Source organism: Sinocyclocheilus grahami, unplaced genomic scaffold (genome assembly GCF_001515645.1).
Source record: "Sinocyclocheilus grahami isolate Dianchi unplaced genomic scaffold, SAMN03320097.WGS_v1.1 scaffold764.1, whole genome shotgun sequence".
Classification (NCBI taxonomy): domain Eukaryota; kingdom Metazoa; phylum Chordata; class Actinopteri; order Cypriniformes; family Cyprinidae; genus Sinocyclocheilus; species Sinocyclocheilus grahami.
Genome location: NW_015505943.1, coordinates 446,620 through 454,763, shown reverse-complemented (window position 1 = coordinate 454,763; position 8,144 = coordinate 446,620).

The following is an 8,144-nucleotide window of genomic DNA, read 5'->3' as shown; positions in this document are numbered from 1 at the left end:
AGAAAGGTTTCTCAAGTGTCAGTTTGCACATTCGATGGATTTCTTAAGGATTGTGTAATACACTGAGTAACAGTAGACTGGAATAATAGCTAATTAAAAAAAATCTAAAAATGTAATTTAAAAATATATAAAAATGCTAATTTGCTGAATTTTGGATCAGTTCAGTGCTTTATGATCATAAGCACCAATTTCTTTCCAAACAACTCAAAATAATTTTGAGTAAAAGTCCAGTTGCACAAATGTTTTATAAATGGTTTATACAGTTTACAATGTAAAACAGCTATTTTGTAGCCAGGCCTTTAATGAATGTATCTATAAAGAAATTGATTTTCAAAAAAAAAAATTGTATGTGAATACAATTGACATATTTAGCAGTTAATGTAATTAAATAATTTTTATGATTTATCACATAACCTCAACAAATCTAACAACATAAACTAAATCACATACGTTTTTCAATTTTCTATTCAACAATAAAAAATAGGTTAGTAGACATTTATATTAATGTTTATTATTATTATTATTATTATTAATTTTCGGTTTTATTTTATGCCAGATGTGTTCTTTTTGTTTTATTGTTCTATGAGTGACAGATGTAAAGCATGCAGCACCACAGAGATCCAGTAGGGAGAGATAGAGGACTTTGTTTAACGAGGTGTGACCTACTTCATTGTCTGGAACACAGTGTTCCCTCACATGAGGTCAGACAATAAAACCGAGTTCACAGTCAACTGCTGAGACAAGTGTTTAATCACATTCTTGAAATTTCGCTCTGGTTAATCCGAGAGCGAGAGAAGGGGAAAAAACAATTGCTTGTTGGAACAGTGCCTGGTACATGCTGGTGAAATTGCACAAAACATTTAGTACTACACCTTGAAGTCACGTGGTTACAAGTGTTGTTGTGGTGAATGTTCAGTTTTGATAGATGACAGTTGTAAACTGTGTTCTGTTGATGATCTTAGATGTTTACGGGCATGTTTGGGCTGTTGGAGGCATGTGTCTGCTGTCTGTCGACGTGCGTAACTCCATCTATCTTGAGAACTTTGTGGTTGGACCGAGGGATGTGGATGCAAACACAATTCGTACAGCAATCATTCTGTCATCTTATCTGTTAGAATATGCTTCAGTCGGTCCAGCGTATAACACCCCGAAATGCAGATGGAAATCATATGGGAACAAAACCTTGATCTGGTGATACGCTGCCACACCGGCATCCCATATACAGTTTAGTCTGCATCAGGGATGCACTGATGCTTTCAGACGTCTCACCGTATGTAAACATGGGGTCAATCCGTTCACAAGGCTATTCCTGATTTGTCAAGAAAGGAAAATGTAAACCCATATAGGACAGATTATCAAACCTAAAAACTAGTTTGAACTAGTCGAGTTTTGGATTCTTTACTTGGACGACTGCTGTTGAGTTCATTATGCTCATTATGCAACATACAAACAAATGCACTACATAAGTTAAAGGTTAAAAAGTATACTTCTATCAGGCATTGAGCAATATGTTTCTGAAGAGCGACGTAGAGTCTATATGTCAGTAGTATTATGCTCGCCCACATCTGTGCTTGCCACTTTTCGTGCAGCTTTTCAAACCGAAAGTGTTCTACCAGTGTTCTGAACATTTTGTCCCCCGCTTTGTGTCGATCAGGGAAGTAGCTCACCACCATCAAAATAACATTGCGTGTCATGTGCTCAAGGTTTTCTGTGCCGTTTTACAGTCACCAAATGTGTCAGACAGCCCCGAAACACTGCCATTGGCAAGAGGCTAATGACTACTTTTATTTATGATTTTGTCTAGCAATAAAAATTCATTTGTGTTGCATTCACAGCGGGAAAAACGTGTAGTGTTGTAAAAGATAAATGCATCAATTATCTGTTGCTCTCTGCATGACAGACCAAGCAGCACAACATGTCGCACTTATTTATTCATTTAATTTATTTATTCATTCGATTGTTGCGTCTTTGTGTATATGAGAGAACCGTAGAAAAATGATATTAAGGATTTATAAGGAAATATTTGTGTCCAGTCAGGTCTGGACATGTATCATATCTGTAAATGTGTGTTGCAGTCACACTCTGTGTGACTAAAAATCATCTTCCTTGCACATGTTAGGAGGCACAGTCATATGATTGTTATCGGATTTCTAGTGTGAGATTTGATTTTGTGTGTACTGTACATGTATGCATTTGAGGCACAGTAAGAATGCGTGTCGTTGTCACACTCTGTATGACTAAAACATCAACTGACTTGTATACTGTATGTTAGGTGATGCAGTCACATGATTGTAATGAGAATTCAAGTGAGATTTGCTGTTATATATACTGCACATATATGCATTTGAGTTAAAGTGAGAATCATGTACAGAAAGAAAATTATTTTCATGCTGGATATTCAAGGTAATTTTCTAAATGCTGAAAACAAATTTCCATGATGTACAATTTAGTTTTACCTATACGGCTTTGTGTTTACAGGAGGTGTTTATGACCGGTCAGTTGTGAAATACAGCCAAAAATGCAGAGCTCTCACACACACACACCTGAGTACTGAATGCAGACTGGAAATCATACTAAAGTGTCTGTGATGTGTGTTCAGTCTGCAAATTGAGTTCTGAAAAGAAATTAGTTGCCGCCACGAGCCAAGATTTACAGTTCGTGTTCAGCTTTGACAGTCCAGCAGTGGTGTAAAGTATTTGAGTAAATGTAATTAGTTACTGGACTTGAGTGTCTTGTTGGCTTCTTTGTAGTTTTACTGAGTATCAAAGGTATTAGCAACTTTTACGCTCTGCTTCATTGCATTGTAGTGAGTACTCTTTACTCCACAACATTTGTAATGAGTCATGCAATTACTCCTTACATTTTGCATGGCACCTAACTTTTTCTGCAGCAGTTTATTTCTGCTACAAAAGAAGCAATTGCCATCTACAGGGCATTATATGTACTGTATCTTGTGCATTTTGCCCTTACTCACCGAAACTTGTCAACAAGGCTTCTTTATGCGAATGCGAGTGCATTATCAGGTAGTTGTGAATTGCTAGTATTTTATATGTACGAGATGAGGACATTACTGCAGCAAGCGATGGGGCCAAAACCAGCACGTCTAGTGCAAGAAGCCTTTGACTTTGTAATTTTACTTACCATGATTTTATTTATCCGTCATATTGAAGATAACTTTTTGAAGGATGTTCTTCACTTGTGCTTCACTGAGACTTGCGTGTCTGTAGACGTTTAAGAGGCAGTTGTGTTGACATTATTGGAATTTTGAGGCGTTCGGTTTTATTTTGATTATAGAAAATAAACGTGATTGCTGTCCTTACAAATCAACTGTTTCTTGTTTTTCACTGGCACGTCTCTTAGGTGTTTTGAGGACTAATGCATCTTTGAGCCTACATTCAGTATGAGTAAACAGTACTGTTAAAATCAGATACTCTAAGACTTTTACACAACTTAATAGAGTCATTTTCACTAAGGTATCTGTGCTTTTACTCAAGTATGGTTTGCAGGTACTCTTTACGCCTCAGCAGTCCAGTAACCAGAAAACAACAAAAACAGTGTAAGTTGCACACACATATGCACATATATTTTTTTTTTTGCTATTTTAGTGGGACATAGCATAAACACAGGTAATTAGAAATGCTAATAACTAATCCAAATACTTATTTGCTTTATTTATTTTTTTTGCTTCCAGGTGACGCCATCAGATATCAAAATATCCTAATCTAGTGTATTTTATGCATACACTACCATTTACCTTTGTTTGGGGTCAGTACCCTTTTTCTGAAGAAAAAAAAAAGATTTCTGAAGGACACTGAAGACTGGAGAAATGATGCTGAAAATAAAACTTTGCCTCACAGTAAAATGAAATTAAAATATTTTACATTAGAAAATCATTATTTTAAATTGTTATAATGTTTCACAATATTACTATTTTTACAGTGTTTTTTTTTTTGGTTAAATAAATGCATCCTAATGAGCATAAGAGACTTTCAAAAATATTAAAAAATCTTACCGACCCCAAACTATTAAATGCTAGTGTATTTAATTTACATTAATCTAGATTACTAAATGCTGTTAAAAATTCATTGTTTGATACCTAATGCATTAGCTCATGTTAACTAACTGGACTTTATTATGAAGTGTTAACAGTCTCCCATTACGAACAACAGTCAATACTAGTTTTATAAAGTCAACATAAAAAGCCCAAAGGGAAGGTTGACATTGCTGTTGTCATAAAAAGTACAGATTACAATGTTTATTTCAGATTATCAAGCGAGTCTAGTCAAAGGTAGCATGTACACATACACATATTCTTCTTTTTGAGCCCAAACAAACACAACCAGACAGCAAAAAAAAAAAAACTTTATATGAACCTGTCTACATCCAGACCTTTGATATGTCACAAACCTTACCAGAATGCATCAATCACCTGAACCAGATTCATTGGAAACTAACATCCCTTCTGCAGGTAGTCTGTAAAATAGCATGCTAATGTCACATGCAGAGAACTTTCTCTTATCAGAGCTATTTGCTATGAACCTGCTGTGCTTTGCAAAAATGTTCTTCAGTAAAATTAGCCACATTATTTGTGTCCCTTGGCTTTACATATTCAACAAGAACATGATAAGGGAGATCTAAACGTTCCCTGAGGCTAATCTCGCAGTCACTATTTACAATAACATTACAAATCTTGTTTGTTTATTGAGACTTTTGCATGTTGTCATGTCCAAGACAGATATGTTGTGTTAATTTTGCATATCTGCATTTGAATGTGCTCATTATTATTGCACACCCACCTTAGCTTAAATTTGAAAAGAGCAATTTGTACAATTTGTTCTTTAGGACGTAATGAAGATAAATGAGTGGAAGATACGTTGTAATGGAGTCAGAGATATGTTTCCTGACCTGTAATTAAACCCCACAAACACAGTAAGCTTTGGAAGCTGCGCTTAAGTGTACTCCAGGATTTGTTTTCAGGACATGTATCTGTTCCTGGTGCAACAAATGCAAGGATGCAAGATAGCTGTTTGTGTGGACAGACATTCTGGTTTTTGCATTGTGATTTTTGACAGACACACGCTTGTGCCGCTCCAAAGTACACAGTGATCTTTAAGCCAGGTCATGTGATCTAGACGGTATGAAAAGTTGTGTAATGGCAGGAACCTTTAGCTAACCTCTTCTGCTGCCTTGAGTCGGAGGGATTAATAGCCACTGCCAAACTTTCCAGCATGAAGGGAAAGGGGGGAAATATTGATATCAAAGGATGTCTTGTGAATGCATCTGTTTGTATGCTCTGATTGAATACTTTCTAGACCAGGGGTGCCCAAACTCGGTCCTGGAGGGCCGGTGTCCTGCAGAATTTAGCTCCAACTTGCCTCAACACACCTGCCTTCAGAGCAAGGAGTAGACAAAAGCAAAGTGTTACATGTCTCCGTTTTTTAGAGCAAGGATTGATTGCTTATTTGTTTCCCCTTGTCAGACATTATGTAATGGTTATCTACAAAAATATAATATGTAAAATATGTCATATTAGCCATGACCCTGTGACCTATCTCAGCTTTTCTCAAAATATCTTAAGGCCTTGTGCAGATTAGAAATAAAATGGGTATTTGAACATTGATTTAGCTTGTTTCATGAAAATTAATATATTTGTATGTAGTATGATATATATAGTATATATTTATTTATAGTATGATTATATTAAGCACTGTATAAACCCACATCTCGCATGAAATAAAATGAAAAATTCACCTTTTGTAAATGCATGTTATAGATTGTATTGTGAACTACTCACTCGTGTACAGTATGTGTTTAGTTTTTACTTCTTTTTTTGACCTTGTAGTTTGTAATCAAAATGTCATACTTCTCTCTCTGGTGACATATGCTGGACTTCTTCAATAATTTAGTCATCTTAAAACACGTCACAATCAATGGCAAGCTTGTATTCATTTTTGGGCTCAAAGCCCACTTTTCAAAAACTTTAACCTCCTTCTCCTTCAGTTGATCCTCATTTGATGAATCATTGCTATCAGTTAAAAATGTTAATAAATCTCTTTTTAGATCATTTTATTTACATCCTATTTTCCATTGGTGATAATAGCGCAAGAAAATAATACTGAGTTGACTGAATATGGTGCAATCTATAACAATCCTAATTTACGTAGACATGATTGCATTGAAAACAATGGCAATGTTTAATTTAGGGCCTAGTTTGTGGGTAGTTAGTGAATATGATAAAGGTGCACTCAAATGCTTACAAATGTATCTCAGCTCTGATCTCTATCTTAGTGATGTGAAGTTTTTTTCTTTGATATGGTTCTTTAGGACAGTTCGTTGCAATGGTAAAAAAAAAAACGATTCATCAGTTCCTTTTAGTAATCACACAATGACGTCAAGTGCACACTGTTCTATTATTAAAGCACCCAATATTGATGTGAAATCTGGATGTTTTGCATGTCTAAATCATATAAAGTGAATAAACTAGTCCTTATTAACGCACCTTTTTACATTAGAAACCATTAAAAAAAACATTCATTTTACCAGCCAACTGCTCGGATCATGCATGCTCGTGTCAGCTGCTCATCGGTTCTCAGAGAACTTGTCCCAGTCTGAACTGTTTTCTCAGTTCAGTGTGCTGGTTACTCGAACTGCTTTAACCATTAACCGACTCATCATGACTCATGAGAGAAGCATTTATTAGTGTACTACTGCTGACGAACTACTGCCACTGCATCGCTGTTACATTTCCAAATCCATTTTATTTTTAAACGTTATGCTTTTCAGCAAATACATCAGAAACATACATTGTGTTCCCTTTCTGAAACAGACAGTTCTCGGGATGTTGGACATGTCCGTACTGTTTTCAGTTCAGTAAGCACTGAGTTGGCAAAACCCATCATGTACTCCTAGATATTGGCTCATTTTGAGTCAGACTGACTTTCAGGCACATCTGAAAGTGAGTTTTGATTGAGTAACTTGAGTGGATCCGTTTCAAATGGTTCAGTCCAATTTTGGTGAACTGGTTCATCCAGTTCACCAAGACTGGACCGGTCTTAAGAATGGGTAATTAAATGTAACTTAAACCTATGTATTCTTTTGCAGTTGTTATTATTGAATTGCTGTACATCTAGAGTAAGTTTTCATTTCTGGAAAGATTTTCGCTCATGTGCGGACATGATCACATTAACATGTGAGAGCTGGCACATTGTGCAGTTACCTGCTGCTTTCCTGAACTAAGCGCTCGTTTTGTACATTTTCCCATCAGAGGAGAGGAGACCCGAGTGGGCCGCTGTCAAAGGGGATTGTGAATGGATGAACGGTTTGTTCCAGACACACCAGTCCTGCTGTCTGGCCTGGGGTCTTAGTCCTACAGTGAGGTCAATTAAGTTTAAGGCCCGGGTTCTTCCACACTGAAGGGGGGCTTCAGTAAGACTGCATGGTACTGCTTTGATGACATGCTGTGCCATTATAAACCTCACTACTCATCATTCTGCGTGCCTGTGAGGCAGTAGTGTACACTTTCAAGAGCACCTGTTAGCCCCATGGGTGTTTCCCGTTCGTGCTCTGTGTTTCCCATCAGAGGGGGAAGGAAGAGCCACACCGTCCCCACCAAGCGGCTGCCATCAGCGGATAAGGTCTGGTCAGCAGTCTGGAAAAGCTCCTTCCTGCCCCCCCCCCCTCTCCTTACTGCCGTGCCAGCATGATGCCCCACTAATCTTATCAGCAGTCGTCCCACCTCTGGAACGATTGCATCCTGCCAGCTTAACTTCTGCACATGCATGGAAACCTGCCTGGGTACAGTGTGCAGTCCGGACACAGCCATCAAAATACAGTCATACTAAATCGGGGTCTCTAACCCTGCTCCTGGAGAGCTACTGTCCTACAGATTTTTAGCTCCAACCCCAATCAGACACACCTGATCCAGCTAATCAAGTTGTTGAGGATCACTTGATAATTACAGACAGGTAGGGATGTAACGATTAACCGCGAGCCGGTTGAAAATCGATTCAAATATGTGACGATTCAAATCGGTTGAGATGCTAAAGAAATCGCGATTCAGGTGTAGGAGTTTATATGAATCCATGTCTGAGGGGAACTTACTGTTTTTAGAAAAGTTTAGATGGTATTTTTTCTTTTCATCTTGC